This window comes from Rousettus aegyptiacus, unplaced genomic scaffold, assembly GCF_014176215.1.
Source record: "Rousettus aegyptiacus isolate mRouAeg1 unplaced genomic scaffold, mRouAeg1.p scaffold_m13_p_12, whole genome shotgun sequence".
In the NCBI taxonomy this organism is placed as follows: domain Eukaryota; kingdom Metazoa; phylum Chordata; class Mammalia; order Chiroptera; family Pteropodidae; genus Rousettus; species Rousettus aegyptiacus.
The window spans coordinates 61,781,754-61,798,509 of record NW_023416287.1 but is presented as its reverse complement, the minus strand read 5'-3'; the positions used below and the strand labels follow the sequence as shown (position 1 = coordinate 61,798,509).

Sequence of the window (16,756 nt, the reverse complement as noted above, 5' to 3'; positions counted from 1 at the left end):
CAAATTTTTGTTCTACATCTATGGATATTTTTATATGACTTTTCTTTTTATTCTACACATGTAGTAAATTACATTGATTAATTTTTCAATTATATATAAAAAAAAATCTCCTGTGCACCTAAACTTAGATATGTTATATGTCAATGATTTCTTTCTTTCTTTTTCTTTTTTTATTTTTTTGGATGTAATAAATTTTTATTTTCAAAGTGTACAGTTGGTGGAACCTGTTGTTCATGCATCTTCACCAGCAGCTGGGGCATCTCCACCCTTTGTGTTTCCTATGTAAATTACTTGAGCTGTGCTTTGAAGCTAGTTTAATCCGTTTAATACGCCCTTTACTAAAGAGCTCCTGACGGGCTGCCCTGGCCAAGGAGCCTCTGATCTTCTGTCTCTGGGATAACAGCTGGGGTTATAAGCTTATAGTTGGGAACTTCCTCACAGAGTTTATCATATGTTGCTTTGTCAAACAAGACTAGGTTATTAAGCTTGTCCTGAACTTTGGATCACTTCTTCCTTTTGGCCTTCCCCCAAGATTTGTTCATTGGGTCTTTGTCTTTCTTGGTCAACTTTCTAGTATCTTTCTCCTTGTCATCCTTGGGCAGCATAACAAAGTTCTGAGAGAGTTGTTACCACTGCAGCCTTGCTAAGATGTTGGACAAAAAGAATAATTTCCTAATTAAGCTGAAAGAAAAAAGAAATGAAGTTTATGGTTACTTAGATGAAATAGTTACTGAGAGGGGGCAACTGAGTAGGTTCAAGGATACTATACTGTTCTTTTTCTTGATTTAGGTTCTGATAGCACAGGTGTGTTCATTTCATGAAAATACATGGAGTACTTTTTACACTTTTCCTTATGTACATTTTACTTTATTAAAAAAATAAAGCTGAAAAAAATTTGCATTCTTAATATAATTTCAACTCAGTCTAATATATAATCTTTCTGTATATTGCTGAATTCTGCTTCCTAAGAATTCTATTTACTAATTTACTTAGGCTTTTCTTTTATGTTCATAAGAGTAATTGGCTAAAAATTTTCACTTGGTATTAAAGTTGGAGAAGTCTTGTAAAACAAGGTAAATAGTGTTTTCTAATTTTTTGAATTTCTGGATAAGTTTGTGTAATAGAGTTTTATACATTCCACAAATGTTTGGAAAATTCATCAAAGTGGCCATTATCTTATTGGAAGACATTCTTTTTTACAATTACAGATACAATTTAATAGTTAAAAAATATTTTTATTTTCTACTTCTTTGTGAGTCTGGGTGTTTTGGTCTTCTAAGGATTTGTCCATTTTATCTAAATTGTTAAGTTTATAATCAAAGATAATTTATAATATATATTTTTACACCTTTAAGATTCATGGTTATCTCCCCTTTTATTTACTATTTGTTAATATTGGTCTATTTTTCTCATTTTATTTATCAGATTTCAAGAAGTTTATCAATTTATATTAGCCATTTAGTCGAACAAACATTTGACTTTGTTGATTTATTTATATTTTATGTATGTTTTTTATTTCAAAATGTATGCTCATCTTTATTCCTTCCTTATGCATTTTTAAACATAATTTTTAAGATAAACACAGATTCATGTTCTTTCTTCTTTCCTAATACATGCACTTATGGCTATACATTTCTCTCAAATACTGCTTTTGCTGTATCTCACTCATTTTGATATGTAATATTTTAATTATTCATTCACTTTAAAATACTTTCTAAATTTATAATTATTTCTCTTTTTAGCTCATAGCTTATGTTGAAATATATTGATTTATTTCTAAATCATTATAAAATAATTAGTTATTTTACATATTGATTAGTATCTTAAGTCTACTCCAATCAATAGAAAAAACTGACATCATTGTTAGATATTTGATGCAGTATATTACCAATTTTGATTAAAAAATTTATGTGCATGTGACATAATAAGTATTTTGTTACTATTGCATATAAACTATTACATATAAAGACCTTAGAAAGTTATTGCATCATTTATAAAATGTTTTATTTAATTCTTTTATAAGCAAATGACAGAATTATATTAAAGTCTCCTATTTTTTGTATTTGTTAGTTTTTCCTTTAATTTTTTCAATTTTTGCTTTATGTATTTGAAACTTGTTATACATTTTGCCTTTAAGTTTATTTTATAATGAGTCTTTTATTTGTTTAAAAATTATTTTAGTTAGTGTTTTTATACTATAACTTTCTTTTTTAGTCAATTTATCTTTGCATTTTATTTTTAATGTATGTTCCTTTTGATTGAAATATATTTCTTATCATTTATTTTTTTATAGATAGCCTATATCTTTTAAATGTAGTAGTTAGTCTGTATATATTTTCTTACTGTTTTATTTGGATTTAATTCTAATTTATTACTGATTTTTCTTTTAATGCCAATTTAGACATTTAAATTACCTAATTTTGATAATTATGATATGGCTATGGAATAAAAAGCCACTATTCTTAGGAAATACACACTACTGTTTTTAAGGGATAAACAAGATAAAAGATAAATTTCTCTAAATTACTCTCAAATAATTCAGAAAAAAATATATACATATATGTACACAAACACACAGAAGGAGAGAGAAAAAAAAAGATGATAAATCCAAGGGCAAAATGTAAATAATAAATTTGGATAATGAGTATGTTATGACCTTGTTAACATTTATTAAGTAGAGCACAGGATGCTAGATGATAAGCCTCTGTTCAACTATAGACCACAGGAGAAATTGAAATAGAGAAGTTTATTACTCACAAGTCCTAGAGGAGGCACATGGCACACCTGAGGGGCCATAAAGAAAATCAAAGCAGAGTACAGATAGAGAGACTGACAGCATGGGTGACAGCTTTAGTAGGGTTCTTAGTGGAATGTTTTTGGGTTCCTGCTCTAAGACTAGATTTGTTCATTCAAACTAAAAAAAGCTGGGTTTTCGTAAACTCCACAGGAGCCTTATCTAAGGGGCACACAAAGGAAGGCCTTAGGCCGCAGGGGAGGCTGTTTGTTGATCATAGGGCTATTGTGGAAGTCACATCGGGAACTTATAGTTGCTTGTGACTCTGCAGGCATGCATGTGGTTGAGAGGCTAGTGTCAGTTGAAGGCCTCCACAAGCTGTTTGGTCAAACAAAATGGGTGCTAAGGCAGCAATATCATGTAGGAGCATAGCTAAACTTTTGACTGGGTTTATGGTATTTTCTTGTATTATTTTTGCAACTTTTCTGTACACTTAAAATTAAATACTAACAAAAGTTACATAAAAGATAAAACTAATCTTATGCCAAAAACTAAAACAAGCATTCATTATTTCATTTAAATATAACTTCTATGTTGCAACTATGATCTAAGTCCTTTACTAAGTATTGTGGATATGAAAGTTAAAAACGTAGACTTACTCTTATCCTCAATGGGATTATTATCTCTTATAAGTGAAACAGAAAAAAATGAACAAATAATTAAATAAAACAAATTAAAAGTAAATTCTATAAAGGATGCTAAAATAGCAAAACTGATGGGACAGAGCTGAATGCTACTTTAGAAAGTATAGACACATTCCTCTTGCTGGCTTCCACCAGGTCTATACCTGACAGAAGGACAGAATCCCTAAGAGGTCCTCATGCCTGAGACCTAAGGACCCAATGCTGTTTAAGGCTAAAGCTTAAACAGAACAACAGAATACAAATTGCCAACCCCCCACTATTACAATGAGGCTTACAAGTTTTAACTAACAAGTAACACTATTTTACTAATGGAACAAGATAAGGAGTGTGAGGAAGACTTTTTTCTTTGAGGCACTGAAACACCTAAGCTGAAGGCAGAAATGACATTGAGAAAAACTAACAAACCAGCCCCAATATCAGCATAAAGTAGTACTTGATACAGTTGAAACCCATGATAACCCAAATGCAGCAAAAGTAACAACAGACTCAAACCCAGCTCGATCTTTACATAGATTGACTCAGTTCCCACAATAAAGCCTAGCAAAAAGTGAGTCATCAATTACAAATATTAATAGGGGTAAAATTTATTGTATTTATATTATATCTTCATTTTTAAAAGTAAAGATGAAATAAAGACATTTTCAGCCAGTTATAAACTGAAAAAATGTATCCTCCATTAAATTTGTAACCCAAATTAAGTTAAAAAATTTAAAATTAAAGCAATATTCACTAGATAGAAAGTGAATTCTGAAGAACAAATCAAAGGACATGAGAAAGTTTAAACATGTTAACACAAGGGCCTTTAAAAGTTATTTTATACATATATACATGTATGTGTGTATATAAGTATGTGTGTGCATCTTTAATACTCTTTAAAAAGTATTGACTGTTAAAGTGAAAATAATGTATTGAGGGATATATAACATAAGTAAAAGAATACAATAATAAGAACATAGAGAATAAATTGCTAATATATACTATTGTAAAGTTCATAGATTGTTTGTGAAAGAGTGAAATGAACTTTAAAAGCAGATAAGTTAAATTTGCATAGTTAGCAACTACTAAAAAATAACACAAAAAGGCATAAGTAAGATGGAAATAAAATATATTAGACAAAGTACAAAAATATTCTTGCCTATTCCCCCAAATAACAGAGAAAAAGAACAAATAAAAGGCAGATGGGAAAAAAAACAGAAAATAAAAATAAAAAAGTCCAAAGACACCATTAATGAAATAAGCAGGCAAGTGGTAGACCAGGGGGAAATGTTAGTGGCACAAAAAAACTGACATTAGGACTTGTATTCACAATATATAACTGCCCCCAATCCCGAATTTCAATAATATAATGATACAGAACATATTATATAGAGACAAGTCTTGAACAGTCACTTCACAAAAGAATCTATATTGGTGGCCCGCATACATGTGAATAAGGGTCTGGCATCATAAGTCATTAGTGAAATGTATGTGCTATTGAGGTTTAAGGTTTGGTTTATTTGTTTTGTTTGCAGCTCATTTAGTTTGTAAGTTCTTCAATATCAGGAGCTATATCTTCCACATCTTTTAACATCAATGATTAGCACATGGTTAGAGTGCACAAGTATTTGAATAAATAAACTACACAAAGTCAAAGATGGCTAATTTTTTTTAAAAAAATAGGAAAAGAAGAGAGGACACCTAAAAAGAGGGGATGCCATTTGGTGAGGAGTAAGCAAACACTTTCTCAGGACCTCTGGGAAGCAGAAAATTTGTCAGAGAGACAAGAAAACAGGCCTCAGCTCTAATCTGTGCTCTTGCATCTGACGAATCACTAGTACATTTCTTCTCCTTTCAAGATGGGTCTTACTAGAAATTATCCTTAAAAAGAGGTGTTAAATAGTTATAAATCTCTTCAAAAATTTTATACAAAACCAAACTCCTTTTAGAGCTGCAGCTCTACTTCCAGCTCTTTACTCTCTATTCTTACTGAGAATCATGATATTGAGTTTTTGCACCAATTTTTTTCCTTAGGTGTTCAAATGACAAGTCTAAAATACCCTCCTCACAAAGAGATATGTGCCATAGTTTTCTTTTTGCTTCTTGTAGCAACTTTAGTAAATGCTTTCCATGACTATGATTCTCAAACTGAAACTCTCTTCTTTACAGTTTTTACTACAACTTGGTTTGTCTCTGTTGATTTACCTCACCGTTTTTGCCCTTTTTATGTCAAAAGACCCTGACATGTTATTATATAAAAATCATAAATAATTCTAAATTAGTTTCAAAACATGAGACTTATTTTGACATATTAGTAATATGAAAATTTTATCTATTTAATAATTATCATACATGAGTCAATATATACAAATTCAGAGCACTATGGGGCCTGCTGTGTTAAGTACACTAACATCTTTTTTGAAAAAAATTAAATCTTTATTTTTGCTGATTTATGATTTTCTCCTTTAAAATCTGAAACTCCATTAGTTTAAGATATTTTCCCTCTGAAGTTTTTTCCTGTTCAGATATTCAAACAATTTGTTTACTTTAAAATTTAATTTACTTGCTAGACATTACTATAAAAACAAAGGCAAAAAAGAACTTTGGAAAGTCAACTAACTCTGCCTTGGTAAACTTTTGTAAGCATAGATGAATTTAAAGGTCTTATTATCTATTTGTTAAATATTAATTTACATTTTGATTTCTATACTGATTTAGAGATTAAAATAGGATAGATACTTAAGTATAAGGTCAAGTTATGATAATTTATTCTAATGTTTTTTAAGAATAGATTTTAAAAACATGCCCATGTTATAGATTAAAAAGTGAGATAGCGGAACTTCTAAATTTTTCAAAAAAGTTTATACAAAGAGATAACCTCAGAAAGTCTATTTTTCACCTCATTTGAAAAGAAAGGTAGAATATAAAAATATTTCTCCAATTTATGCTGAATGCACAGTTGAAATCTCTAGAATATGTTAATAAAATATTCTTTAGTTTTCAAGTAGCAAGAGCTCTTTTCTGACCCCGAATTTTTACATTTTTCCATTATGTAGATTGATTGTTTTGAGGGACCAAGGTGACTGATGATGTCTGGGTTTCACAAGGTGGGAACAAATTTGATTGTCTTTGAAGCGGGAGGGAAATGAATACTCAGAACAATTGTCAGTTACATTTTTTTTTATCATCACATTAACTCTAAATCTAATAAAGCTTTGAATTCTCTAATAATTTTCAAATGGCCATTGAATGACAATTTTAACAAAATTGAAATGGTAGAAAGACAAAAATGAAAGTTATAGATAAATAAAAAGAGTCTTGGATATTATTTCCAATCCACATCATTTTATTTTCTAGCTCTGCACTACAAGGTAATGAAATATTTCCCATGCACAAAAAGGGATTTCTCACAGATATATTGGAGAGATTTTCCAAGATGTCTCCTGTGAAGGACTTTAATTTAGCACATAGTTTTTTTCAAAAATTATGAGTAATAGATTCTAAAACATATCTGTATATACTCATAAATTCTTAGCTATTCATAACATTCATGAAAGGATGATCATTTAATTTAAAAAATAATCTTTTAATTAATAAGAGGTAGTCAAAATCACAAAATATTACACAGGCAAGTGACAGGGGAAAAAATGTTCTTCATAACTTGGGTTCTTTCCTTTCAGGAATGAGCACTTGGGTAGTCACCAAAACATGACAACAAAGTTACATCAATTTTGGGGATCCTTTCTAACTCTCCTTGATCTGTTCTATGTTTAGTGAGCAACATTCAGTTTATAATTTATCTCCAATCACAAGGACCAACAGGGGAAGAATGCTCTAACCACTAAACACGAAAGATGTTGTTCATTTGGTAGCTATAATTCTCTTTATAAATTAGTTCACTGACGTCTTCACTTATACGATAGTCTCTGGAATGTTTGGAATCATTGGAAAAGTGCTCCTTGAGCACACTCACACGATCTAATTTCTGGAGATGAAAAACGATGATCATGTCTTGGCTTGTTGTGATTCCAACCAGCAACTATAACTCCATGAGCTTCTGCTGGAGCAAGTATTTGGTACTCCTTGATTTTATCAGGATATCATTGTCACATAATTCTTGTTGCATAAGTCTTTTTGAAAATCTATGTATAAATTGAGATCACTCTATCCTGTTAATGGTCTTTCAAAAATATTTTCTCCATATTCTCATATAATAACCAAAAAAGAAGTACTTGAAAGCATTATTTTGGGGTGTGTGTGTGCATGAGAGAGAGAGAGAGAGAGAGTAATTTGAGAAATTCTGAATGTCTACGTCTCTCAATTGTCATAGTCCCACCACCAGAGTATCAAGTAGAATAGACAACAACAAAAACAAGATATACTGGCTCAGAAAAAAAACTTGATAAAATAAATAGTAGTGCTATGTTATGAATGTTTGCATCCCTTTAAAATTTATGTGTTGAAATTTTAACCCACAAAATGACAATATTAGGAAAAAGGGCTTTTGGGTGGTGCTTAGATTATGAGGGTGGAGCCCTCATAGATGGAATTAGTACCTTTCTGAAAGAAGCTCCAGAGAACTTCCTTGCCTCTTCCACCCTGTTGAGGACACAGCAAGAAGGCACCAGCTGTGATTTAAAAAAGGGGCTCTCATTAGACTGTACCTTGTTGGCACCTTAATCTTGGATTTTCCAATATCCGGAACTGTGAGAAATAAATTTCAGTTGTTTATAAACTATTTAGTCTGTGATATTTTGAGAAAGGCTCAAATAGACTAAGATACGTAAATAGTAAAAATAAATAAATAAATAAATAAATAAAATAGCTCCTCCCATTAACACATAGACAGGAATCGAGTGAGTTGTCAATGAAGAAGTTTCAGGTTAGAAGAGAGGGTAAAGTACAACAAAGTGATTAAGAGCATAGGCTTACACTCAGACTCGCTGATTTGAATCGCGGCTCCTATCTTGAAGCATTTACCAAAGTTCTTTTTGCCTCAGTTTTGAATCTTATGATGGAGATGACAATAGTTGCTTTTAGGGTGTTGTGACTATTAAATAAGTTTATATAATGAAAAAACCGTGCTAGTAGTAAGCATTAAATTAATGTTAACTCATTATAGCAAAAACACATCCTAGGAGTTTACAACTTTTAAAGGCACCAGGTTATCAAAGGCAGATTTGGATTATTATGACATTTGCTGCTTTCCTGGAATAATTTGGAGTCTTTTTTGTTTTAAACGAATAAGAAAACAAACAAAAACTCTATTAGTTAACAGTAATAGTGCGGACATCAAAGGCAGCTCTGTCTCTCTTAAGATCTTACATCTACGTATATACACATTCTACATAAATGATAAGCAGATCTTTAATGAGAGGCTCTACTATGCCACCAAACTATCATGTATGACAATAATTGGTAAAAAAAATTATACTTACCTAAATAGAAAGATGTCTCTATATGTACATACTAAAGCATATATTACCTTATATTTTCACATTTTTGTGAGCTTGTCAATAAAATATTGATATTTTAAGATCTTTTCTTATAGTAAATTCTAGGTATAGAAATATTTTCACAGTAGATATAATGTATCTTTAATATTTGTGACATTTTATTGTAGTTTACAAGATTATCTGAATATGTAGATATATTAATGCAGTACAATTTCTTTCCTCAAGCAATCTATCATCCAAAGAAAAATAAACGGCTTTCAATGAGAGATTTAATCATAAGCTAAAGAGAAATGGAAGTTTAAGTACAAGATTTTAAAAAAAAGAAATAAAGCCATAGCTGGAGAGGAAGATGGGATGTGCAAGAGTGTATCCTGCCTGATTTTCCACCTAAGATTTTCTTCACAAAGGCTTAGTGGCCAAGGGATTGATTGGTATTTGCTGCTCACTGTCTTCAGCTGGTTAAATTCAAATTATGGGTCAAATTAATCACCTTCTATAATTAATAGTTCCCTATAAGCCGATGTATCTATGATGGTCAAAGAATAGGGTTTTCTAAAACGTCAATTGGCTACGCCACTAAATAAGTGAAAGAAGGAAAGATCTACTTCAGGATTATGAAGTGAAACAAAGATGGAAGATTCCAAGATTTCCCCAATTATTCTAAAAGCACCCAAATAAAAAACTTAGTGCATCTTTACCTAACCACTTCTACATCACAATGTCCTGCTCCCTCTGCCCTTGGAAGAGCCATGAAAATTTTAGGGGTTTACAATTTTTCTCAATATTCTTGTTCACTTCTCTGAGGATTTTCTAAGTTGGGTTTAAAAGAGGGAAACAAAACAAAACAAAACAAAACTGCAGAGCTCAAAGCTCTTTATAAAAAATTCATATGTCTAATAATCATGGCAATATATCTTCTCTCATATAGTGTATTAGTGTTTGTTTTAATTAGATTTTTTTCTGAATAAACATTCAAATGTTACACTTGCAGCATAGCGGTGGAAGCTCACTTTATATCACTTCTAACACCTTTTTTCCCCCAGCAGAGCATCTTAATACCAACACTACTTCTACCAGGGAGGAAGAAAATAATTCTTCTAAAAAATTTACTCCTCTAAATTATTGCAATTGGCTTAGCCCCAAGCATACTATCTTCTCTACAAGCAGTTTATTATAAAACATTTGTTACTTGGTTCCAAAAATGCTTCTCTTGGCCAAACTAACTGACTCCTCTTACAACAACCTTTGGAATCTTCAACTTCTATTAAATTATTTTATTTTTTTTGAAAGGCTGTTGTTAAAACTGCAACCCTGTATCCAAAGGCGAAAGGTCACTTTAAACTTCCACTGTATCGATTTAATTAATGATGCAAAGAGAAAGATCCCCATTACGAAGCATGGTTAAAATCTGATATAATTAGTTTTCTCTAAAGACATATGGATTTTAATAAGCTACAGACAGTTTCATATTAGGTATTCTCTTTTTTTTTTTTTACCCTTAAAAAGGTTTCATTTCTTCCATCCTCTTTTCATCTAGTCTAATAATATTGAACAAAATGTATGTAATTTTAAGATCTATGACTGAATTAACAGGAAAACTATCAGGCTAAAGATATAATATGGGCGGTTTTAAAGGAAATTCATATTGTACAAAATAATTTTTATTATAAAAATTAGCTTATACACTGGTATAATTTCTGAATGGAGAGCAATGTTCACTACAAAGATATTTAATGGTAAAAACGGCAGTAAATTACCATGTATTAAAATACATGCTGCATTGTACCTTTTATTTCACACATTTTGTATGTTTCAAATCCCCAAACTTACATAATACAGAGAAACTGACACCCAAGGAAATCTTTATCAACAGTTTTTCTGTTTTGTAGCTTCAAGATAAGAGCTTCCACCTGCTGAAAAAAAAAAATTATCAACAGAATCCACTTGATCAAAGAGTTTTTGTCAGTTATTAAAAGAGGGAAAATCCACAAATTTGTGATTCTATGTTATCTCTTCCATTTTCTATTTGCGGCTTATACAATTTTCATGCTTTCAAATGGTAACAGTAGTTTAACATTTTAAATACGTTTTTGGCACATCATTTGAAGAACATTAGGGATGTTTGCATTTTTTTCTCTTCTTTAGCAGCTCATTGATGATTTTCATCATCCTCTATTGCCCCAAAGGAAATGTAGCCTTGCCTTTGCCTATATTCATCTCTAGAAATTTAAGTCATCTTAATTAGTGACTGAATTGGCTCTGAATGATTTACTTAGTAGAGGTGAATAATTCTCTGCTTAGCCTTCCCCCACAACCAAGCACAGATGCCATTGCATTTAGGCAAGAATCAGTCTTTTAAAGAAAATCCAAAGACATTTACACAATAAAATCCTGTAGGCGAACTGAAGATAAAACAGCAGTGCAGTGAGACAGGGGAGAAAGATCTAAAGAATCTTTCTAGCCGTTTTTCTACAAAGTAACTAGAATAAAATCATATGCTATATAGGTAAACTAAAAATAATTATTCATGAAAAATATATTTCTTTTTAAACACTACAGTGTTCTTTTTATTTTGATGCTGAAAGTACTATGGTCAATTTTAATCACTTTGATAAACTCCCCCACACCACTTTAAAATAAATCCTGATACAGGGATTGACAAATTTTTTCAGTGGTTCATTCAAACATCTCATTTTCTAATCATCATCATGTATTATAATTACTAGAGAGGGCCTGGCCTCAGATAGTATAACTCACACATATAGCTTCACCTTCACTCGTATATAATTGAATCTTCTCTAAGTAAAATCTGACCTGTTCAACAACACTTCAATGTTTTCTATCAAATCCAACCTCATTAATATGGATCATAAGATTCGACACAATCCATCCCATACTATTACCCAAACTATACACTAATCACACTCTCACTTTATGCTCTATCCTGTCTCAGAGATTTTGGTTCTCAGAATTCACCATCACCTCACATCATTTTCACACATAGTTCCTCTGACAGGTGAGTTCTTCCCTCCTCTCTTTAGCTGGCTAATTGTATCTATTACTATTAATGTTTAACTTAAATTTTTGTTTCCAGGAAAGCATTATATATTTTTCATTAAAAAATTCTAGTGGAATTATATGAAAAACAAATATTTCTCCTTTTCCTACCTTTTACTCTGGCTGTTTTAAAAAAAGATATACTCTGTATCATTGGTTTTGAGAAACTGGATAATGATGTAACTTGGTCTAGTTTTTTCCCCCCCATATTTAGACAAAAAAAAAAAAAACATTTATGGCTCAGAATTTATTGAGATTAGTGGATCTGTGGGTTTTTAGTTTTCATCAATCTTAAAAAAATTTCAGCCATTATTTCTTAAGTAATTTTCTTCTTCCCCACCCCTTTCAGGAATTCTAATTACATGTACGTTAGGGCACTTGAAGTTAGTTGTCCCACATCTCACAATTCCTGTTTATTTTTAAAAATTCTCTTTTCGTGCTTCATTGAAAAGTTGTTTTTGCTATATCTTCAAATATCATAATCTTTTCTTCTGTAATATGTAATCTGCTATTACTCTTATTGGGTGTATTTTTCATCTTAGATCTTTTAGTTTTCATTTTTGGGAGTTTGAGCTAAATCTTTTTTATATCTTTTCTGTCTCTACTTAACTTTTTAAACATGTAGAATACAATTATGATAACTCTTTTAATGTTCTTGTCTGCTAATTGTAACATCTAAGTTAGTTCTGGATCAAACTTGATTAATTTTTCTCTTTATAATGACCTTATTTTTCTACTTATTGTCATGTCTTTTAATTTTTTATTGGATGCTTTGCTGTGAATTTCACCTTTTTGGATGTCTGATATGTTTGTATTACAATAAGCATTTTTAGTCTTCGTTCTGAGATATGATTTAGTTATTTAGAAAGGCTTAATCCTTTTGGTTTTTGTTTTTAATGTTTGTTAAGTAGAACTGGAGCAAAACTCAGTCTAGGGCTAATACCCTCAGTACTAAGGCAAGACCCTTCTGTGTTCTCAAATCATCCCTATCATGTGGTTTTCCTACACGGGGGCTGGAAACAGACTCTATTACTAGTTTTGTGTAAGCATGGGGGCATTGTCACATCTAATACTTTCAGATCGCTTTCTTTAACATATGCGTTAATCAGGACTCAGATGCACACTTGAAGGCAACTGTCTATACATCTCTAAGGGCCTCGCTCTGAGCTTCTCTCTTTTCTTCAGCTGTCTTTTCTTGAATCTGGATTGCTCTCCTCAGATCCTCGGTTTCTTTTTCCAAGTCAGGAGGTCTGCCAGGCTCTACCTGAGTTCTTCCTCCCTGTACCACAATCTAGAAACTCTCTCCAAGCAATAACTGGACCACTGTCCTTTGTTGTCTGATGTCCAATGTCTTGTCATCCATTGTTTTATATATTTTGTCTATTTTTTTATTGTTTAAAGCAAGAGAGTAGATCTGTCCCTTGTCATTCTACCTTGAAAAGAAATAGCAGTCCCGTCTATGTTTTAAATTTCAAAGCATTTATTTATTTGTCACTATTTTTTTTCCTTCCTTCCTTTCTTTCTTTCTTTTAAGAAATAGAATCAATGCCTTGTCCCATTTCTCTGCAGGTTAGTTTGATTGTGTTTCCTGTCTTGTTTTTGCAAATTGTCTTTGGAAATTTCTGATCAATGAAATGGGAGGTGTATGATGTGTTGCAGACTCAGGCTGAGGCAGTAAAAAGAATGAGTATTTCTCCATTCTCTATCTTCTTGTGCTTAGGAGACCAGCAATGCTCCAGATGCCTCAGCATTTCTCGAGCTGGATCTGTGTGGAAGAAACAAAGACTTCCTAAACCCCTATAGTGGACTTTGCACAAGTAAGAAAAACATGTTCATGTTAAGGCTTGAGAGTTGGAGGTTGTTTTCTATACACCTGAAGTCTAGTCTATCTTGACTAATATCCTGATTCCCATAGAGAAGATGGAGTGCCGATAGCATCTTTATTTCCATAAATTTTTGCTTTTTGCTTATCACTCTATGCTGTAATGTGTTTCCTCCACTAACGGCTCTCTGAAGGCAGAGGTACTACCATGGTTACTCAGGAAATATTGGCTGAATAGATGAATGGCAGAGCTTAAGTCTTTCGTGTAATATATTGAGTGTAATTGATGCTTATAATTATAATAACCATATGGATTGAGACAATGTAGACACATTAGCAGTAAAAATGGAATATATAATATAATTGCATTCATATATAACATTTGAGGAAAATCCTGAACTTTTCTTTTCTTGACTTTTTCTGATTCCCTTAAGTAATAAGGATTTATCGTACACCTACTAATCATATGTAGTGCTTCTTTCTAGGATATGGCCCTAGGAATAAGAGAGAATATTTTAATTGAATTCTAGGACTTACAACCTTATCTGGGATTTCAAGGGGAAAGATGGCATAATTAACTTTATTAAAAAGAAGTATGGCCATATCAGTTCAATGTTTCCTGAAATGACTTTAAATACTATTTTTTATACTGGAAAGATTATTTCTAAACCTGAATGCATTTGTCTATGAGCTAGTTGTGAGGACACACTAGATAGGAATATAGCTCTAAATATGTTAGCTCCAAAACTGCATGAGGCAGAGCTCTTTCTTGATTTCCTTCTTCCTCTTCTTTTTCTTCTTTTCTATGGAAGTTAACATTTACTCCAATAAAATACCTATTTATTTCTCAACATGAGTTTATAATTACTGGTTGGATGACAAGTTGTGACAATATCATTTTGATTTAGTTGTTTCCTTGTTTCATGTACAGAATTGTAGCTCCTTTGAGGACAGGGCAATGACTACATTGTAATTTTTTGTAGGGATCAACTTGGCAGGCATAGCTCCTAAGCATAGTGTAAGTGTTCAATATGTAGCTGTACATATAGATAATTTTCATGGAATTCTCTTAAGTATGAAACCAGAAAAGTCTTGATTAAACTAATCTATCTCAGAATTTCTTATATTCATTTATACAATCAATATTTCTAAATGCATGTTATGGGAAAATCATTTTTTCTAAATGCAGGGAACATAAAAAGGGAAAATAAAGGTAAACTCTCTCTTTTTGTGGATCTTTCAATTCTAAAATATGAAGATCAGATTGTGACAAGTGTTATGGGCAAAAATAAATCTGAAAAGAAACAATAGAGTGCCAGAGGATGAAAATGATGTTTTTTTTTTCTTCATAATTTGATACTCTGAGGTGTTACAATATAAATGAGTATCTAATAGATTCTGTTTAATGTTGAATAATTTTTTTATCATAAAAGATTGCAGCCTATTTTCCTGAGACTGGTGTCTGACTTCTTTTTCAATCTCTGTCCTTAAAATCATGAAGAATAAGTAACCATAACTACTCCTGGGTAGATCCTGTGAAATACAGTCTAATTAACATGTTTAAAATGTACTGGCTTTAAAAAGGACATATATATTTATTTTATTACTTGGATTGAGGACTTTAAATCTAAATAAAATGATCAAAGTAACATCATATGAGTTAGTGTTAAATCTAAAAATAGAATTCATATCTTTTAATTTCAGTAAGTGTGCCAAGCGCAACTTGCACATAACAGAGAAGGTTCTTTCAGGATGCTACACATTTTATTTGATATCATAAAGTAAATATTTTTCAAGTTACATATGTTTCTACAGCATGTGCTATTTCATTTAACCTGACTTCAAGTGATCAAAACATGAAGGAAAAATTCAGAGACATTTCCTTTCAATTATTACATTTCTGTGTGATTTGGTAACATGTCTTTTTTGGAACAAAGTTTTGGCCTTTGGTGTTTGTATTCAAATTGGTGTTTTGCTGTTGTTGTTGTTGGTGGTGGTGGTGGTGGTGTGTGTGTGTGTGTGTGTGTGCGCGCGTGTTTTAGGTGTGGCGACTCTTGGTTGACCTCACAGATTGCAAGAAACTTGTCATGGTATAATCCTTTATTTTTTATTTTTTACACCTTCAGCACCTGGTCTTCCTAGGTGGTCTCCCATCCAAGTACTAACCAGGCCCAACCCTGCATAGCTTCCGAGATCAGATGGGATTGGGTTCGTTAAGAGTGGAATGGCCGTAGACACAAATTGATGATTTCTTGACTGATCTTACCCAAGTTGTAAAACCTCCTGCTTGAGTTTCCTCATCTGAAAAACATATAAGAATAATTTCTTGCTGTTACTGTTAGGATCAAAAAGTGAATAGCTCTAAAACCTTGGTATAAAGAAGAGTCAAGCCTTGGTAAGACAGTATAACAAAACACAGCAACTTTAATCTGATCCGACACATGGGGTACTTGTTCTCTATTGCCAAAGTAATTTATCTCGCAAGTCACAACTATTACTTAAAGCTTGACTTTTTCAAAGGTCAAAGTTAAGTCATCTGTTATGTTTGGCTGGGATCCCACTTTCATCTATTCTCTGAAATTTTAAAGTCAATGATGAAAGAAAGAAATAGAGGAGAGGATAGCTGCATTATTAATAACAAAAATTGACTTTGCACTCTATCTTCTTCCAACTCTTCTCTAGCCCATCACCATTCTGTATCCTGCGTCTGTCAGTCTCCATACTCAAATGGGCAATTAACTATAAGAGTTTTTAAGATGGTTGACTTCTCTGCTCGACAATGTATAAGGTTGAAGTCCATGGTCCCTATTCTTAAGGAGGGTAGGGTCAAATAGTGGAGACAATGGTAACATAGAAAACAGCAATAAATTACTCAGAACTAAACACTAAAGTTCTCTGATATAGAAGATAACTGATGTAGGAGTTATCAGGTATATCTTGTAATTAGGTATATTAGGACAAATTATATTTCTAACCATCCCATGCCATCCCTTTGAGTTACTGCATA

At 31.8% G+C, this 16,756-nt stretch overlaps 2 pseudogenes; both read right to left on the bottom strand.

Moving 5' to 3' along the window:
* Nucleotides 1–231: 231 nt before the first annotated feature.
* LOC107502271 lies at nt 232–605 on the bottom strand (annotated as a pseudogene).
* Nucleotides 606–15,866: 15,261 nt separating this feature from the next.
* Nucleotides 15,867–15,985, bottom strand: LOC118610212 (annotated as a pseudogene).
* Nucleotides 15,986–16,756: the final 771 nt, after the last annotated feature.